This window comes from Musa acuminata, chromosome BXJ2-8 (genome assembly GCF_036884655.1).
Source record: "Musa acuminata AAA Group cultivar baxijiao chromosome BXJ2-8, Cavendish_Baxijiao_AAA, whole genome shotgun sequence".
In the NCBI taxonomy this organism is placed as follows: domain Eukaryota; kingdom Viridiplantae; phylum Streptophyta; class Magnoliopsida; order Zingiberales; family Musaceae; genus Musa; species Musa acuminata.
The window spans coordinates 37338799-37355716 of record NC_088345.1 but is presented as its reverse complement, the minus strand read 5'-3'; the positions used below and the strand labels follow the sequence as shown (position 1 = coordinate 37355716).

At 53.5% G+C, this 16918-nt stretch overlaps 29 non-coding genes across 29 annotated transcripts; all 29 read right to left on the bottom strand.

Moving 5' to 3' along the window:
• Positions 1-58: 58 nt before the first annotated feature.
• Positions 59-177, bottom strand: LOC135621658 (5S ribosomal RNA). The gene has a single exon (XR_010490821.1). It is a non-coding gene; the product is annotated as a 5S ribosomal RNA (ribosomal RNA).
• A 448-nt stretch (positions 178-625) lies between these two features.
• On the bottom strand, positions 626-744 carry LOC135621370 (5S ribosomal RNA). Its single transcript, XR_010490533.1, has one exon. It is a non-coding gene; the product is annotated as a 5S ribosomal RNA (ribosomal RNA).
• Positions 745-1168: 424 nt separating this feature from the next.
• On the bottom strand, positions 1169-1287 carry LOC135621704 (5S ribosomal RNA). The gene has a single exon (XR_010490866.1). It is a non-coding gene; the product is annotated as a 5S ribosomal RNA (ribosomal RNA).
• Positions 1288-1735: 448 nt separating this feature from the next.
• LOC135621368 (5S ribosomal RNA) lies at positions 1736-1854 on the bottom strand. Its single transcript, XR_010490531.1, has one exon. It is a non-coding gene; the product is annotated as a 5S ribosomal RNA (ribosomal RNA).
• Positions 1855-2278: 424 nt separating this feature from the next.
• On the bottom strand, positions 2279-2397 carry LOC135621637 (5S ribosomal RNA). Its single transcript, XR_010490800.1, has one exon. It is a non-coding gene; the product is annotated as a 5S ribosomal RNA (ribosomal RNA).
• Positions 2398-2845: 448 nt separating this feature from the next.
• On the bottom strand, positions 2846-2964 carry LOC135621357 (5S ribosomal RNA). The gene has a single exon (XR_010490520.1). It is a non-coding gene; the product is annotated as a 5S ribosomal RNA (ribosomal RNA).
• A 424-nt stretch (positions 2965-3388) lies between these two features.
• LOC135621703 (5S ribosomal RNA) lies at positions 3389-3507 on the bottom strand. The gene has a single exon (XR_010490865.1). It is a non-coding gene; the product is annotated as a 5S ribosomal RNA (ribosomal RNA).
• A 424-nt stretch (positions 3508-3931) lies between these two features.
• LOC135621701 (5S ribosomal RNA) lies at positions 3932-4050 on the bottom strand. The gene has a single exon (XR_010490863.1). It is a non-coding gene; the product is annotated as a 5S ribosomal RNA (ribosomal RNA).
• A 424-nt stretch (positions 4051-4474) lies between these two features.
• On the bottom strand, positions 4475-4593 carry LOC135621700 (5S ribosomal RNA). The gene has a single exon (XR_010490862.1). It is a non-coding gene; the product is annotated as a 5S ribosomal RNA (ribosomal RNA).
• A 468-nt stretch (positions 4594-5061) lies between these two features.
• LOC135621346 (5S ribosomal RNA) lies at positions 5062-5180 on the bottom strand. The gene has a single exon (XR_010490511.1). It is a non-coding gene; the product is annotated as a 5S ribosomal RNA (ribosomal RNA).
• Positions 5181-5604: 424 nt separating this feature from the next.
• On the bottom strand, positions 5605-5723 carry LOC135621699 (5S ribosomal RNA). Its single transcript, XR_010490861.1, has one exon. It is a non-coding gene; the product is annotated as a 5S ribosomal RNA (ribosomal RNA).
• Positions 5724-6191: 468 nt separating this feature from the next.
• On the bottom strand, positions 6192-6310 carry LOC135621739 (5S ribosomal RNA). The gene has a single exon (XR_010490900.1). It is a non-coding gene; the product is annotated as a 5S ribosomal RNA (ribosomal RNA).
• A 424-nt stretch (positions 6311-6734) lies between these two features.
• On the bottom strand, positions 6735-6853 carry LOC135621698 (5S ribosomal RNA). Its single transcript, XR_010490860.1, has one exon. It is a non-coding gene; the product is annotated as a 5S ribosomal RNA (ribosomal RNA).
• Positions 6854-7321: 468 nt separating this feature from the next.
• On the bottom strand, positions 7322-7440 carry LOC135621334 (5S ribosomal RNA). The gene has a single exon (XR_010490502.1). It is a non-coding gene; the product is annotated as a 5S ribosomal RNA (ribosomal RNA).
• A 424-nt stretch (positions 7441-7864) lies between these two features.
• Positions 7865-7983, bottom strand: LOC135621697 (5S ribosomal RNA). The gene has a single exon (XR_010490859.1). It is a non-coding gene; the product is annotated as a 5S ribosomal RNA (ribosomal RNA).
• Positions 7984-8407: 424 nt separating this feature from the next.
• On the bottom strand, positions 8408-8526 carry LOC135621696 (5S ribosomal RNA). Its single transcript, XR_010490858.1, has one exon. It is a non-coding gene; the product is annotated as a 5S ribosomal RNA (ribosomal RNA).
• A 468-nt stretch (positions 8527-8994) lies between these two features.
• Positions 8995-9113, bottom strand: LOC135621738 (5S ribosomal RNA). The gene has a single exon (XR_010490899.1). It is a non-coding gene; the product is annotated as a 5S ribosomal RNA (ribosomal RNA).
• A 424-nt stretch (positions 9114-9537) lies between these two features.
• LOC135621695 (5S ribosomal RNA) lies at positions 9538-9656 on the bottom strand. The gene has a single exon (XR_010490857.1). It is a non-coding gene; the product is annotated as a 5S ribosomal RNA (ribosomal RNA).
• Positions 9657-10124: 468 nt separating this feature from the next.
• Positions 10125-10243, bottom strand: LOC135621736 (5S ribosomal RNA). Its single transcript, XR_010490897.1, has one exon. It is a non-coding gene; the product is annotated as a 5S ribosomal RNA (ribosomal RNA).
• A 424-nt stretch (positions 10244-10667) lies between these two features.
• LOC135621694 (5S ribosomal RNA) lies at positions 10668-10786 on the bottom strand. Its single transcript, XR_010490856.1, has one exon. It is a non-coding gene; the product is annotated as a 5S ribosomal RNA (ribosomal RNA).
• Positions 10787-11210: 424 nt separating this feature from the next.
• Positions 11211-11329, bottom strand: LOC135621693 (5S ribosomal RNA). The gene has a single exon (XR_010490855.1). It is a non-coding gene; the product is annotated as a 5S ribosomal RNA (ribosomal RNA).
• A 468-nt stretch (positions 11330-11797) lies between these two features.
• Positions 11798-11916, bottom strand: LOC135621575 (5S ribosomal RNA). The gene has a single exon (XR_010490738.1). It is a non-coding gene; the product is annotated as a 5S ribosomal RNA (ribosomal RNA).
• Positions 11917-12811: 895 nt separating this feature from the next.
• LOC135621692 (5S ribosomal RNA) lies at positions 12812-12930 on the bottom strand. Its single transcript, XR_010490854.1, has one exon. It is a non-coding gene; the product is annotated as a 5S ribosomal RNA (ribosomal RNA).
• Positions 12931-13398: 468 nt separating this feature from the next.
• Positions 13399-13517, bottom strand: LOC135621721 (5S ribosomal RNA). Its single transcript, XR_010490883.1, has one exon. It is a non-coding gene; the product is annotated as a 5S ribosomal RNA (ribosomal RNA).
• A 424-nt stretch (positions 13518-13941) lies between these two features.
• Positions 13942-14060, bottom strand: LOC135621690 (5S ribosomal RNA). Its single transcript, XR_010490852.1, has one exon. It is a non-coding gene; the product is annotated as a 5S ribosomal RNA (ribosomal RNA).
• A 468-nt stretch (positions 14061-14528) lies between these two features.
• LOC135621574 (5S ribosomal RNA) lies at positions 14529-14647 on the bottom strand. The gene has a single exon (XR_010490737.1). It is a non-coding gene; the product is annotated as a 5S ribosomal RNA (ribosomal RNA).
• Positions 14648-15542: 895 nt separating this feature from the next.
• Positions 15543-15661, bottom strand: LOC135621689 (5S ribosomal RNA). Its single transcript, XR_010490851.1, has one exon. It is a non-coding gene; the product is annotated as a 5S ribosomal RNA (ribosomal RNA).
• A 468-nt stretch (positions 15662-16129) lies between these two features.
• LOC135621720 (5S ribosomal RNA) lies at positions 16130-16248 on the bottom strand. Its single transcript, XR_010490882.1, has one exon. It is a non-coding gene; the product is annotated as a 5S ribosomal RNA (ribosomal RNA).
• A 424-nt stretch (positions 16249-16672) lies between these two features.
• LOC135621688 (5S ribosomal RNA) lies at positions 16673-16791 on the bottom strand. The gene has a single exon (XR_010490850.1). It is a non-coding gene; the product is annotated as a 5S ribosomal RNA (ribosomal RNA).
• Positions 16792-16918: the final 127 nt, after the last annotated feature.

Here is a 16918-nt window from a genome sequence, read left to right as displayed (position 1 = left end):
ATTTATTGTTGGCCATAATGCTGGAAAAATTGAAAAGCTTAAAAGAGGGGCGCAAAAAGGAGTGCAACACGAGGACTTCCAAGGGGGTCACCCATCCTAGTACTACTCTCGCCCAAGCACGCTTAACTTCGGAGTTCTGATGGGATCCGGTGCTTTAGTGCTGGTATGATCGCACTCGTTTTGTGTGCGTCGTCCCTCGCCTTTGTACTCTCGAACGATCTCGGAATCGCCATTGTCGGATCTCTCCGATGCCCACGAGGCCGACCGCGTACCGGACACGGCAAGCGCGCGCCGAAACCATCGGGACTTTCTCGAACGAACTCGGAATCGCTATTGCGGCCCCATTCCGGAAAGCTCTCTCCGAGCCCCACGAGACTGACTGCGTAGCGGTCACGGCAAATTCCGAGGCCCAAAACCATCGCCTCGGAGGCCGACGGGAGAGGTTTTGGCCGCTCGGGGCGCAAAAACGAGTGCAACAGGGGGTCACCCATCCTAGAACCACTGTATGTTTATGAAGAAATTTTTAGATGATGATTTCATTATTCTCCTGCTATATGTTAATGACATATTTATTGTTGGCCATAATGCTGGAAAAATTGAAAAGCTTAAAAGAGGGGCGCAAAAAGGAGTGCAACACGAGGACTTCCCAGGGGGTCACCCATCCTAGTACTACTCTCGCCCAAGCACGCTTAACTTCGGAGTTCTGATGGGATCCGGTGCTTTAGTGCTGGTATGATCGCACTCGTTTTGTGTGCGTCGTCCCTCGCCTTTGTACTCTCGAACGATCTCGGAATCGCCATTGTCGGATCTCTCCGATGCCCACGAGGCCGACCGCGTACCGGACACGGCAAGCGCGCGCCGAAACCATCGGGACTTTCTCGAACGAACTCGGAATCGCTATTGCGGCCCCATTCCGGAAAGCTCTCTCCGAGCCCCACGAGACTGACTGCGTAGCGGTCACGGCAAATTCCGAGGCCCAAAACCATCGCCTCGGAGGCCGACGGGAGAGGTTTTGGCCGCTCGGGGCGCAAAAACGAGTGCAACAGGGGGTCACCCATCCTAGAACCACTGTATGTTTATGAAGAAATTTTTAGATGATGATTTCATTATTCTCCTGCTATATGTTAATGACATATTTATTAACACGAGGACTTTTGGGGCGCAAAAAGGAGTGCAGCACGAGGACTTCCCAGGGGGTCACCCATCCTAGTACTACTCTCGCCCAAGCACGCTTAACTTCGGAGTTCTGATGGGATCCGGTGCTTTAGTGCTGGTATGATCGCACTCGTTTTGTGTGCGTCGTCCCTCGCCTTTGTACTCTCGAACGATCTCGGAATCGCCATTGTCGGATCTCTCCGATGCCCACGAGGCCGACCGCGTACCGGACACGGCAAGCGCGCGCCGAAACCATCGGGACTTTCTCGAACGAACTCGGAATCGCTATTGCGGCCCCATTCCGGAAAGCTCTCTCCGAGCCCCACGAGACTGACTGCGTAGCGGTCACGGCAAATTCCGAGGCCCAAAACCATCGCCTCGGAGGCCGACGGGAGAGGTTTTGGCCGCTCGGGGCGCAAAAACGAGTGCAACAGGGGGTCACCCATCCTAGAACCACTGTATGTTTATGAAGAAATTTTTAGATGATGATTTCATTATTCTCCTGCTATATGTTAATGACATATTTATTGTTGGCCATAATGCTGGAAAAATTGAAAAGCTTAAAAGAGGGGCGCAAAAAGGAGTGCAACACGAGGACTTCCCAGGGGGTCACCCATCCTAGTACTACTCTCGCCCAAGCACGCTTAACTTCGGAGTTCTGATGGGATCCGGTGCTTTAGTGCTGGTATGATCGCACTCGTTTTGTGTGCGTCGTCCCTCGCCTTTGTACTCTCGAACGATCTCGGAATCGCCATTGTCGGATCTCTCCGATGCCCACGAGGCCGACCGCGTACCGGACACGGCAAGCGCGCGCCGAAACCATCGGGACTTTCTCGAACGAACTCGGAATCGCTATTGCGGCCCCATTCCGGAAAGCTCTCTCCGAGCCCCACGAGACTGACTGCGTAGCGGTCACGGCAAATTCCGAGGCCCAAAACCATCGCCTCGGAGGCCGACGGGAGAGGTTTTGGCCGCTCGGGGCGCAAAAACGAGTGCAACAGGGGGTCACCCATCCTAGAACCACTGTATGTTTATGAAGAAATTTTTAGATGATGATTTCATTATTCTCCTGCTATATGTTAATGACATATTTATTAACACGAGGACTTTTGGGGCGCAAAAAGGAGTGCAGCACGAGGTCTTCCCAGGGGGTCACCCATCCTAGTACTACTCTCGCCCAAGCACGCTTAACTTCGGAGTTCTGATGGGATCCGGTGCTTTAGTGCTGGTATGATCGCACTCGTTTTGTGTGCGTCGTCCCTCGCCTTTGTACTCTCGAACGATCTCGGAATCGCCATTGTCGGATCTCTCCGATGCCCACGAGGCCGACCGCGTACCGGACACGGCAAGCGCGCGCCGAAACCATCGGGACTTTCTCGAACGAACTCGGAATCGCTATTGCGGCCCCATTCCGGAAAGCTCTCTCCGAGCCCCACGAGACTGACTGCGTAGCGGTCACGGCAAATTCCGAGGCCCAAAACCATCGCCTCGGAGGCCGACGGGAGAGGTTTTGGCCGCTCGGGGCGCAAAAACGAGTGCAACAGGGGGTCACCCATCCTAGAACCACTGTATGTTTATGAAGAAATTTTTAGATGATGATTTCATTATTCTCCTGCTATATGTTAATGACATATTTATTGTTGGCCATAATGCTGGAAAAATTGAAAAGCTTAAAAGAGGGGCGCAAAAAGGAGTGCAACACGAGGACTTCCCAGGGGGTCACCCATCCTAGTACTACTCTCGCCCAAGCACGCTTAACTTCGGAGTTCTGATGGGATCCGGTGCTTTAGTGCTGGTATGATCGCACTCGTTTTGTGTGCGTCGTCCCTCGCCTTTGTACTCTCGAACGATCTCGGAATCGCCATTGTCGGATCTCTCCGATGCCCACGAGGCCGACCGCGTACCGGACACGGCAAGCGCGCGCCGAAACCATCGGGACTTTCTCGAACGAACTCGGAATCGCTATTGCGGCCCCATTCCGGAAAGCTCTCTCCGAGCCCCACGAGACTGACTGCGTAGCGGTCACGGCAAATTCCGAGGCCCAAAACCATCGCCTCGGAGGCCGACGGGAGAGGTTTTGGCCGCTCGGGGCGCAAAAACGAGTGCAACAGGGGGTCACCCATCCTAGAACCACTGTATGTTTATGAAGAAATTTTTAGATGATGATTTCATTATTCTCCTGCTATATGTTAATGACATATTTATTAACACGAGGACTTTTGGGGCGCAAAAAGGAGTGCAGCACGAGGACTTCCCAGGGGGTCACCCATCCTAGTACTACTCTCGCCCAAGCACGCTTAACTTCGGAGTTCTGATGGGATCCGGTGCTTTAGTGCTGGTATGATCGCACTCGTTTTGTGTGCGTCGTCCCTCGCCTTTGTACTCTCGAACGATCTCGGAATCGCCATTGTCGGATCTCTCCGATGCCCACGAGGCCGACCGCGTACCGGACACGGCAAGCGCGCGCCGAAACCATCGGGACTTTCTCGAACGAACTCGGAATCGCTATTGCGGCCCCATTCCGGAAAGCTCTCTCCGAGCCCCACGAGACTGACTGCGTAGCGGTCACGGCAAATTCCGAGGCCCAAAACCATCGCCTCGGAGGCCGACGGGAGAGGTTTTGGCCGCTCGGGGCGCAAAAACGAGTGCAAGAGGGGGTCACCCATCCTAGAACCACTGTATGTTTATGAAGAAATTTTTAGATGATGATTTCATTATTCTCCTGCTATATGTTAATGACATATTTATTAACACGAGGACTTTTGGGGCGCAAAAAGGAGTGCAGCACGAGGACTTCCCAGGGGGTCACCCATCCTAGTACTACTCTCGCCCAAGCACGCTTAACTTCGGAGTTCTGATGGGATCCGGTGCTTTAGTGCTGGTATGATCGCACTCGTTTTGTGTGCGTCGTCCCTCGCCTTTGTACTCTCGAACGATCTCGGAATCGCCATTGTCGGATCTCTCCGATGCCCACGAGGCCGACCGCGTACCGGACACGGCAAGCGCGCGCCGAAACCATCGGGACTTTCTCGAACGAACTCGGAATCGCTATTGCGGCCCCATTCCGGAAAGCTCTCTCCGAGCCCCACGAGACTGACTGCGTAGCGGTCACGGCAAATTCCGAGGCCCAAAACCATCGCCTCGGAGGCCGACGGGAGAGGTTTTGGCCGCTCGGGGCGCAAAAACGAGTGCAACAGGGGGTCACCCATCCTAGAACCACTGTATGTTTATGAAGAAATTTTTAGATGATGATTTCATTATTCTCCTGCTATATGTTAATGACATATTTATTAACACGAGGACTTTTGGGGCGCAAAAAGGAGTGCAGCACGAGGACTTCCCAGGGGGTCACCCATCCTAGTACTACTCTCGCCCAAGCACGCTTAACTTCGGAGTTCTGATGGGATCCGGTGCTTTAGTGCTGGTATGATCGCACTCGTTTTGTGTGCGTCGTCCCTCGCCTTTGTACTCTCGAACGATCTCGGAATCGCCATTGTCGGATCTCTCCGATGCCCACGAGGCCGACCGCGTACCGGACACGGCAAGCGCGCGCCGAAACCATCGGGACTTTCTCGAACGAACTCGGAATCGCTATTGCGGCCCCATTCCGGAAAGCTCTCTCCGAGCCCCACGAGACTGACTGCGTAGCGGTCACGGCAAATTCCGAGGCCCAAAACCATCGCCTCGGAGGCCGACGGGAGAGGTTTTGGCCGCTCGGGGCGCAAAAACGAGTGCAACAGGGGGTCACCCATCCTAGAACCACTGTATGTTTATGAAGAAATTTTTAGATGATGATTTCATTATTCTCCTGCTATATGTTAATGACATATTTATTGTTGGCCATAATGCTGGAAAAATTGAAAAGCTTAAAAGAGGGTTCTAAGTAAGTCTTTTGGGGCGCAAAAAGGAGTGCAACACGAGGACTTCCCAGGGGGTCACCCATCCTAGTACTACTCTCGCCCAAGCACGCTTAACTTCGGAGTTCTGATGGGATCCGGTGCTTTAGTGCTGGTATGATCGCACTCATTTTGTTTGCGTCGTCCCTCGCCTTTGTACTCTCGAACGATCTCGGAATCGCCATTGTCGGATCTCTCCGATGCCCACGAGGCCGACCGCGTACCGGACACGGCAAGCGCGCGCCGAAACCATCGGGACTTTCTCGAACGAACTCGGAATCGCTATTGCGGCCCCATTCCGGAAAGCTCTCTCCGAGCCCCACGAGACTGACTGCGTAGCGGTCACGGCAAATTCCGAGGCCCAAAACCATCGCCTCGGAGGCCGACGGGAGAGGTTTTGGCCGCTCGGGGCGCAAAAACGAGTGCAAGAGGGGGTCACCCATCCTAGAACCACTGTATGTTTATGAAGAAATTTTTAGATGATGATTTCATTATTCTCCTGCTATATGTTAATGACATATTTATTAACACGAGGACTTTTGGGGCGCAAAAAGGAGTGCAGCACGAGGACTTCCCAGGGGGTCACCCATCCTAGTACTACTCTCGCCCAAGCACGCTTAACTTCGGAGTTCTGATGGGATCCGGTGCTTTAGTGCTGGTATGATCGCACTCGTTTTGTGTGCGTCGTCCCTCGCCTTTGTACTCTCGAACGATCTCGGAATCGCCATTGTCGGATCTCTCCGATGCCCACGAGGCCGACCGCGTACCGGACACGGCAAGCGCGCGCCGAAACCATCGGGACTTTCTCGAACGAACTCGGAATCGCTATTGCGGCCCCATTCCGGAAAGCTCTCTCCGAGCCCCACGAGACTGACTGCGTAGCGGTCACGGCAAATTCCGAGGCCCAAAACCATCGCCTCGGAGGCCGACGGGAGAGGTTTTGGCCGCTCGGGGCGCAAAAACGAGTGCAACAGGGGGTCACCCATCCTAGAACCACTGTATGTTTATGAAGAAATTTTTAGATGATGATTTCATTATTCTCCTGCTATATGTTAATGACATATTTATTGTTGGCCATAATGCTGGAAAAATTGAAAAGCTTAAAAGAGGGTTCTAAGTATGTCTTTTGGGGCGCAAAAAGTAGTGCAACACGAGGACTTCCCAGGGGGTCACCCATCCTAGTACTACTCTCGCCCAAGCACGCTTAACTTCGGAGTTCTGATGGGATCCGGTGCTTTAGTGCTGGTATGATCGCACTCGTTTTGTTTGCGTCGTCCCTCGCCTTTGTACTCTCGAACGATCTCGGAATCGCCATTGTCGGATCTCTCCGATGCCCACGAGGCCGACCGCGTACCGGACACGGCAAGCGCGCGCCGAAACCATCGGGACTTTCTCGAACGAACTCGGAATCGCTATTGCGGCCCCATTCCGGAAAGCTCTCTCCGAGCCCCACGAGACTGACTGCGTAGCGGTCACGGCAAATTCCGAGGCCCAAAACCATCGCCTCGGAGGCCGACGGGAGAGGTTTTGGCCGCTCGGGGCGCAAAAACGAGTGCAACAGGGGGTCACCCATCCTAGAACCACTGTATGTTTATGAAGAAATTTTTAGATGATGATTTCATTATTCTCCTGCTATATGTTAATGACATATTTATTAACACGAGGACTTTTGGGGCGCAAAAAGGAGTGCAGCACGAGGACTTCCCAGGGGGTCACCCATCCTAGTACTACTCTCGCCCAAGCACGCTTAACTTCGGAGTTCTGATGGGATCCGGTGCTTTAGTGCTGGTATGATCGCACTCGTTATGTGTGCGTCGTCCCTCGCCTTTGTACTCTCGAACGATCTCGGAATCGCCATTGTCGGATCTCTCCGATGCCCACGAGGCCGACCGCGTACCGGACACGGCAAGCGCGCGCCGAAACCATCGGGACTTTCTCGAACGAACTCGGAATCGCTATTGCGGCCCCATTCCGGAAAGCTCTCTCCGAGCCCCACGAGACTGACTGCGTAGCGGTCACGGCAAATTCCGAGGCCCAAAACCATCGCCTCGGAGGCCGACGGGAGAGGTTTTGGCCGCTCGGGGCGCAAAAACGAGTGCAACAGGGGGTCACCCATCCTAGAACCACTGTATGTTTATGAAGAAATTTTTAGATGATGATTTCATTATTCTCCTGCTATATGTTAATGACATATTTATTGTTGGCCATAATGCTGGAAAAATTGAATAGCTTAAAAGAGGGTTCTAAGTATGTCTTTTGGGGCGCAAAAAGGAGTGCAACACGAGGACTTCCCAGGGGGTCACCCATCCTAGTACTACTCTCGCCCAAGCACGCTTAACTTCGGAGTTCTGATGGGATCCGGTGCTTTAGTGCTGGTATGATCGCACTCGTTTTGTTTGCGTCGTCCCTCGCCTTTGTACTCTCGAACGATCTCGGAATCGCCATTGTCGGATCTCTCCGATGCCCACGAGGCCGACCGCGTACCGGACACGGCAAGCGCGCGCCGAAACCATCGGGACTTTCTCGAACGAACTCGGAATCGCTATTGCGGCCCCATTCCGGAAAGCTCTCTCCGAGCCCCACGAGACTGACTGCGTAGCGGTCACGGCAAATTCCGAGGCCCAAAACCATCGCCTCGGAGGCCGACGGGAGAGGTTTTGGCCGCTCGGGGCGCAAAAACGAGTGCAACAGGGGGTCACCCATCCTAGAACCACTGTATGTTTATGAAGAAATTTTTAGATGATGATTTCATTATTCTCCTGCTATATGTTAATGACATATTTATTAACACGAGGACTTTTGGGGCGCAAAAAGGAGTGCAGCACGAGGACTTCCCAGGGGGTCACCCATCCTAGTACTACTCTCGCCCAAGCACGCTTAACTTCGGAGTTCTGATGGGATCCGGTGCTTTAGTGCTGGTATGATCGCACTCGTTTTGTGTGCGTCGTCCCTCGCCTTTGTACTCTCGAACGATCTCGGAATCGCCATTGTCGGATCTCTCCGATGCCCACGAGGCCGACCGCGTACCGGACACGGCAAGCGCGCGCCGAAACCATCGGGACTTTCTCGAACGAACTCGGAATCGCTATTGCGGCCCCATTCCGGAAAGCTCTCTCCGAGCCCCACGAGACTGACTGCGTAGCGGTCACGGCAAATTCCGAGGCCCAAAACCATCGCCTCGGAGGCCGACGGGAGAGGTTTTGGCCGCTCGGGGCGCAAAAACGAGTGCAACAGGGGGTCACCCATCCTAGAACCACTGTATGTTTATGAAGAAATTTTTAGATGATGATTTCATTATTCTCCTGCTATATGTTAATGACATATTTATTAACACGAGGACTTTTGGGGCGCAAAAAGGAGTGCAGCACGAGGACTTCCCAGGGGGTCACCCATCCTAGTACTACTCTCGCCCAAGCACGCTTAACTTCGGAGTTCTGATGGGATCCGGTGCTTTAGTGCTGGTATGATCGCACTCGTTTTGTGTGCGTCGTCCCTCGCCTTTGTACTCTCGAACGATCTCGGAATCGCCATTGTCGGATCTCTCCGATGCCCACGAGGCCGACCGCGTACCGGACACGGCAAGCGCGCGCCGAAACCATCGGGACTTTCTCGAACGAACTCGGAATCGCTATTGCGGCCCCATTCCGGAAAGCTCTCTCCGAGCCCCACGAGACTGACTGCGTAGCGGTCACGGCAAATTCCGAGGCCCAAAACCATCGCCTCGGAGGCCGACGGGAGAGGTTTTGGCCGCTCGGGGCGCAAAAACGAGTGCAACAGGGGGTCACCCATCCTAGAACCACTGTATGTTTATGAAGAAATTTTTAGATGATGATTTCATTATTCTCCTGCTATATGTTAATGACATATTTATTGTTGGCCATAATGCTGGAAAAATTGAAAAGCTTAAAAGAGGGTTCTAAGTATGTCTTTTGGGGCGCAAAAAGTAGTGCAACACGAGGACTTCCCAGGGGGTCACCCATCCTAGTACTACTCTCGCCCAAGCACGCTTAACTTCGGAGTTCTGATGGGATCCGGTGCTTTAGTGCTGGTATGATCGCACTCGTTTTGTTTGCGTCGTCCCTCGCCTTTGTACTCTCGAACGATCTCGGAATCGCCATTGTCGGATCTCTCCGATGCCCACGAGGCCGACCGCGTACCGGACACGGCAAGCGCGCGCCGAAACCATCGGGACTTTCTCGAACGAACTCGGAATCGCTATTGCGGCCCCATTCCGGAAAGCTCTCTCCGAGCCCCACGAGACTGACTGCGTAGCGGTCACGGCAAATTCCGAGGCCCAAAACCATCGCCTCGGAGGCCGACGGGAGAGGTTTTGGCCGCTCGGGGCGCAAAAACGAGTGCAACAGGGGGTCACCCATCCTAGAACCACTGTATGTTTATGAAGAAATTTTTAGATGATGATTTCATTATTCTCCTGCTATATGTTAATGACATATTTATTAACACGAGGACTTTTGGGGCGCAAAAAGGAGTGCAGCACGAGGACTTCCCAGGGGGTCACCCATCCTAGTACTACTCTCGCCCAAGCACGCTTAACTTCGGAGTTCTGATGGGATCCGGTGCTTTAGTGCTGGTATGATCGCACTCGTTTTTTGTGCGTCGTCCCTCGCCTTTGTACTCTCGAACGATCTCGGAATCGCCATTGTCGGATCTCTCCGATGCCCACGAGGCCGACCGCGTACCGGACACGGCAAGCGCGCGCCGAAACCATCGGGACTTTCTCGAACGAACTCGGAATCGCTATTGCGGCCCCATTCCGGAAAGCTCTCTCCGAGCCCCACGAGACTGACTGCGTAGCGGTCACGGCAAATTCCGAGGCCCAAAACCATCGCCTCGGAGGCCGACGGGAGAGGTTTTGGCCGCTCGGGGCGCAAAAACGAGTGCAACAGGGGGTCACCCATCCTAGAACCACTGTATGTTTATGAAGAAATTTTTAGATGATGATTTCATTATTCTCCTGCTATATGTTAATGACATATTTATTGTTGGCCATAATGCTGGAAAAATTGAAAAGCTTAAAAGAGGGTTCTAAGTATGTCTTTTGGGGCGCAAAAAGTAGTGCAACACGAGGACTTCCCAGGGGGTCACCCATCCTAGTACTACTCTCGCCCAAGCACGCTTAACTTCGGAGTTCTGATGGGATCCGGTGCTTTAGTGCTGGTATGATCGCACTCGTTTTGTTTGCGTCGTCCCTCGCCTTTGTACTCTCGAACGATCTCGGAATCGCCATTGTCGGATCTCTCCGATGCCCACGAGGCCGACCGCGTACCGGACACGGCAAGCGCGCGCCGAAACCATCGGGACTTTCTCGAACGAACTCGGAATCGCTATTGCGGCCCCATTCCGGAAAGCTCTCTCCGAGCCCCACGAGACTGACTGCGTAGCGGTCACGGCAAATTCCGAGGCCCAAAACCATCGCCTCGGAGGCCGACGGGAGAGGTTTTGGCCGCTCGGGGCGCAAAAACGAGTGCAACAGGGGGTCACCCATCCTAGAACCACTGTATGTTTATGAAGAAATTTTTAGATGATGATTTCATTATTCTCCTGCTATATGTTAATGACATATTTATTAACACGAGGACTTTTGGGGCGCAAAAAGGAGTGCAGCACGAGGACTTCCCAGGGGGTCACCCATCCTAGTACTACTCTCGCCCAAGCACGCTTAACTTCGGAGTTCTGATGGGATCCGGTGCTTTAGTGCTGGTATGATCGCACTCGTTTTGTGTGCGTCGTCCCTCGCCTTTGTACTCTCGAACGATCTCGGAATCGCCATTGTCGGATCTCTCCGATGCCCACGAGGCCGACCGCGTACCGGACACGGCAAGCGCGCGCCGAAACCATCGGGACTTTCTCGAACGAACTCGGAATCGCTATTGCGGCCCCATTCCGGAAAGCTCTCTCCGAGCCCCACGAGACTGACTGCGTAGCGGTCACGGCAAATTCCGAGGCCCAAAACCATCGCCTCGGAGGCCGACGGGAGAGGTTTTGGCCGCTCGGGGCGCAAAAACGAGTGCAACAGGGGGTCACCCATCCTAGAACCACTGTATGTTTATGAAGAAATTTTTAGATGATGATTTCATTATTCTCCTGCTATATGTTAATGACATATTTATTAACACGAGGACTTTTGGGGCGCAAAAAGGAGTGCAGCACGAGGACTTCCCAGGGGGTCACCCATCCTAGTACTACTCTCGCCCAAGCACGCTTAACTTCGGAGTTCTGATGGGATCCGGTGCTTTAGTGCTGGTATGATCGCACTCGTTTTGTGTGCGTCGTCCCTCGCCTTTGTACTCTCGAACGATCTCGGAATCGCCATTGTCGGATCTCTCCGATGCCCACGAGGCCGACCGCGTACCGGACACGGCAAGCGCGCGCCGAAACCATCGGGACTTTCTCGAACGAACTCGGAATCGCTATTGCGGCCCCATTCCGGAAAGCTCTCTCCGAGCCCCACGAGACTGACTGCGTAGCGGTCACGGCAAATTCCGAGGCCCAAAACCATCGCCTCGGAGGCCGACGGGAGAGGTTTTGGCCGCTCGGGGCGCAAAAACGAGTGCAACAGGGGGTCACCCATCCTAGAACCACTGTATGTTTATGAAGAAATTTTTAGATGATGATTTCATTATTCTCCTGCTATATGTTAATGACATATTTATTGTTGGCCATAATGCTGGAAAAATTGAAAAGCTTAAAAGAGGGTTCTAAGTAAGTCTTTTGGGGCGCAAAAAGGAGTGCAACACGAGGACTTCCCAGGGGGTCACCCATCCTAGTACTACTCTCGCCCAAGCACGCTTAACTTCGGAGTTCTGATGGGATCCGGTGCTTTAGTGCAGGTATGATCGCACTCGTTTTGTTTGCGTCGTCCCTCGCCTTTGTACTCTCGAACGATCTCGGAATCGCCATTGTCGGATCTCTCCGATGCCCACGAGGCCGACCGCGTACCGGACACGGCAAGCGCGCGCCGAAACCATCGGGACTTTCTCGAACGAACTCGGAATCGCTATTGCGGCCCCATTCCGGAAAGCTCTCTCCGAGCCCCACGAGACTGACTGCGTAGCGGTCACGGCAAATTCCGAGGCCCAAAACCATCGCCTCGGAGGCCGACGGGAGAGGTTTTGGCCGCTCGGGGCGCAAAAACGAGTGCAACAGGGGGTCACCCATCCTAGAACCACTGTATGTTTATGAAGAAATTTTTAGATGATGATTTCATTATTCTCCTGCTATATGTTAATGACATATTTATTAACACGAGGACTTTTGGGGCGCAAAAAGGAGTTCTGATGGGATCCGGTGCTTTAGTGCTGGTATGATCGCACTCGTTTTGTGTGCGTCGTCCCTCGCCTTTGTACTCTCGAACGATCTCGGAATCGCCATTGTCGGATCTCTCCGATGCCCACGAGGCCGACCGCGTACCGGACACGGCAAGCGCGCGCCGAAACCATCGGGACTTTCTCGAACGAACTCGGAATCGCTATTGCGGCCCCATTCCGGAAAGCTCTCTCCGAGCCCCACGAGACTGACTGCGTAGCGGTCACGGCAAATTCCGAGGCCCAAAACCATCGCCTCGGAGGCCGACGGGAGAGGTTTTGGCCGCTCGGGGCGCAAAAACGAGTGCAACAGGGGGTCACCCATCCTAGAACCACTGTATGTTTATGAAGAAATTTTTAGATGATGATTTCATTATTCTCCTGCTATATGTTAATGACATATTTATTAACACGAGGACTTTTGGGGCGCAAAAAGGAGTGCAGCACGAGGACTTCCCAGGGGGTCACCCATCCTAGTACTACTCTCGCCCAAGCACGCTTAACTTCGGAGTTCTGATGGGATCCGGTGCTTTAGTGCTGGTATGATCGCACTCGTTTTGTGTGCGTCGTCCCTCGCCTTTGTACTCTCGAACGATCTCGGAATCGCCATTGTCGGATCTCTCCGATGCCCACGAGGCCGACCGCGTACCGGACACGGCAAGCGCGCGCCGAAACCATCGGGACTTTCTCGAACGAACTCGGAATCGCTATTGCGGCCCCATTCCGGAAAGCTCTCTCCGAGCCCCACGAGACTGACTGCGTAGCGGTCACGGCAAATTCCGAGGCCCAAAACCATCGCCTCGGAGGCCGACGGGAGAGGTTTTGGCCGCTCGGGGCGCAAAAACGAGTGCAACAGGGGGTCACCCATCCTAGAACCACTGTATGTTTATGAAGAAATTTTTAGATGATGATTTCATTATTCTCCTGCTATATGTTAATGACATATTTATTGTTGGCCATAATGCTGGAAAAATTGAAAAGCTTAAAAGAGGGTTCTAAGTAAGTCTTTTGGGGCGCAAAAAGGAGTGCAACACGAGGACTTCCCAGGGGGTCACCCATCCTAGTACTACTCTCGCCCAAGCACGCTTAACTTCGGAGTTCTGATGGGATCCGATGCTTTAGTGCTGGTATGATCGCACTCATTTTGTTTGCGTCGTCCCTCGCCTTTGTACTCTCGAACGATCTCGGAATCGCCATTGTCGGATCTCTCCGATGCCCACGAGGCCGACCGCGTACCGGACACGGCAAGCGCGCGCCGAAACCATCGGGACTTTCTCGAACGAACTCGGAATCGCTATTGCGGCCCCATTCCGGAAAGCTCTCTCCGAGCCCCACGAGACTGACTGCGTAGCGGTCACGGCAAATTCCGAGGCCCAAAACCATCGCCTCGGAGGCCGACGGGAGAGGTTTTGGCCGCTCGGGGCGCAAAAACGAGTGCAACAGGGGGTCACCCATCCTAGAACCACTGTATGTTTATGAAGAAATTTTTAGATGATGATTTCATTATTCTCCTGCTATATGTTAATGACATATTTATTAACACGAGGACTTTTGGGGCGCAAAAAGGAGTGCAGCACGAGGACTTCCCAGGGGGTCACCCATCCTAGTACTACTCTCGCCCAAGCACGCTTAACTTCGGAGTTCTGATGGGATCCGGTGCTTTAGTGCTGGTATGATCGCACTCGTTTTGTGTGCGTCGTCCCTCGCCTTTGTACTCTCGAACGATCTCGGAATCGCCATTGTCGGATCTCTCCGATGCCCACGAGGCCGACCGCGTACCGGACACGGCAAGCGCGCGCCGAAACCATCGGGACTTTCTCGAACGAACTCGGAATCGCTATTGCGGCCCCATTCCGGAAAGCTCTCTCCGAGCCCCACGAGACTGACTGCGTAGCGGTCACGGCAAATTCCGAGGCCCAAAACCATCGCCTCGGAGGCCGACGGGAGAGGTTTTGGCCGCTCGGGGCGCAAAAACGAGTGCAACAGGGGGTCACCCATCCTAGAACCACTGTATGTTTATGAAGAAATTTTTAGATGATGATTTCATTATTCTCCTGCTATATGTTAATGACATATTTATTGTTGGCCATAATGCTGGAAAAATTGAAAAGCTTAAAAGAGGGTTCTAAGTAAGTCTTTTGGGGCGCAAAAAGGAGTGCAACACGAGGACTTCCCAGGGGGTCACCCATCCTAGTACTACTCTCGCCCAAGCACGCTTAACTTCGGAGTTCTGATGGGATCCGGTGCTTTAGTGCAGGTATGATCGCACTCGTTTTGTTTGCGTCGTCCCTCGCCTTTGTACTCTCGAACGATCTCGGAATCGCCATTGTCGGATCTCTCCGATGCCCACGAGGCCGACCGCGTACCGGACACGGCAAGCGCGCGCCGAAACCATCGGGACTTTCTCGAACGAACTCGGAATCGCTATTGCGGCCCCATTCCGGAAAGCTCTCTCCGAGCCCCACGAGACTGACTGCGTAGCGGTCACGGCAAATTCCGAGGCCCAAAACCATCGCCTCGGAGGCCGACGGGAGAGGTTTTGGCCGCTCGGGGCGCAAAAACGAGTGCAACAGGGGGTCACCCATCCTAGAACCACTGTATGTTTATGAAGAAATTTTTAGATGATGATTTCATTATTCTCCTGCTATATGTTAATGACATATTTATTAACACGAGGACTTTTGGGGCGCAAAAAGGAGTTCTGATGGGATCCGGTGCTTTAGTGCTGGTATGATCGCACTCGTTTTGTGTGCGTCGTCCCTCGCCTTTGTACTCTCGAACGATCTCGGAATCGCCATTGTCGGATCTCTCCGATGCCCACGAGGCCGACCGCGTACCGGACACGGCAAGCGCGCGCCGAAACCATCGGGACTTTCTCGAACGAACTCGGAATCGCTATTGCGGCCCCATTCCGGAAAGCTCTCTCCGAGCCCCACGAGACTGACTGCGTAGCGGTCACGGCAAATTCCGAGGCCCAAAACCATCGCCTCGGAGGCCGACGGGAGAGGTTTTGGCCGCTCGGGGCGCAAAAACGAGTGCAACAGGGGGTCACCCATCCTAGAACCACTGTATGTTTATGAAGAAATTTTTAGATGATGATTTCATTATTCTCCTGCTATATGTTAATGACATATTTATTAACACGAGGACTTTTGGGGCGCAAAAAGGAGTGCAGCACGAGGACTTCCCAGGGGGTCACCCATCCTAGTACTACTCTCGCCCAAGCACGCTTAACTTCGGAGTTCTGATGGGATCCGGTGCTTTAGTGCTGGTATGATCGCACTCGTTTTGTGTGCGTCGTCCCTCGCCTTTGTACTCTCGAACGATCTCGGAATCGCCATTGTCGGATCTCTCCGATGCCCACGAGGCCGACCGCGTACCGGACACGGCAAGCGCGCGCCGAAACCATCGGGACTTTCTCGAACGAACTCGGAATCGCTATTGCGGCCCCATTCCGGAAAGCTCTCTCCGAGCCCCACGAGACTGACTGCGTAGCGGTCACGGCAAATTCCGAGGCCCAAAACCATCGCCTCGGAGGCCGACGGGAGAGGTTTTGGCCGCTCGGGGCGCAAAAACGAGTGCAACAGGGGGTCACCCATCCTAGAACCACTGTATGTTTATGAAGAAATTTTTAGATGATGATTTCATTATTCTCCTGCTATATGTTAATGACATATTTATTGTTGGCCATAATGCTGGAAAAATTGAAAAGCTTAAAAGAGGGTTCTAAGTAAGTCTTTTGGGGCGCAAAAAGGAGTGCAACACGAGGACTTCCCAGGGGGTCACCCATCCTAGTACTACTCTCGCCCAAGCACGCTTAACTTCGGAGTTCTGATGGGATCCGATGCTTTAGTGCTGGTATGATCGCACTCATTTTGTTTGCGTCGTCCCTCGCCTTTGTACTCTCGAACGATCTCGGAATCGCCATTGTCGGATCTCTCCGATGCCCACGAGGCCGACCGCGTACCGGACACGGCAAGCGCGCGCCGAAACCATCGGGACTTTCTCGAACGAACTCGGAATCGCTATTGCGGCCCCATTCCGGAAAGCTCTCTCCGAGCCCCACGAGACTGACTGCGTAGCGGTCACGGCAAATTCCGAGGCCCAAAACCATCGCCTCGGAGGCCGACGGGAGAGGTTTTGGCCGCTCGGGGCGCAAAAACGAGTGCAACAGGGGGTCACCCATCCTAGAACCACTGTATGTTTATGAAGAAATTTTTAGATGATGATTTCATTATTCTCCTGCTATATGTTAATGACATATTTATTAACACGAGGACTTTTGGGGCGCAAAAAGGAGTGCAGCACGAGGACTTCCCAGGGGGTCACCCATCCTAGTACTACTCTCGCCCAAGCACGCTTAACTTCGGAGTTCTGATGGGATCCGGTGCTTTAGTGCTGGTATGATCGCACTCATTTTGTGTGCGTCATCCCTCGCCTTTGTACTCTCGAACGATCTCGGAATCGCCATTGTCGGATCTCTCCGATGCCCACGAGGCCGACCGCGTACCGGACACGGCAAGCGCGCGCCGAAACCATCGG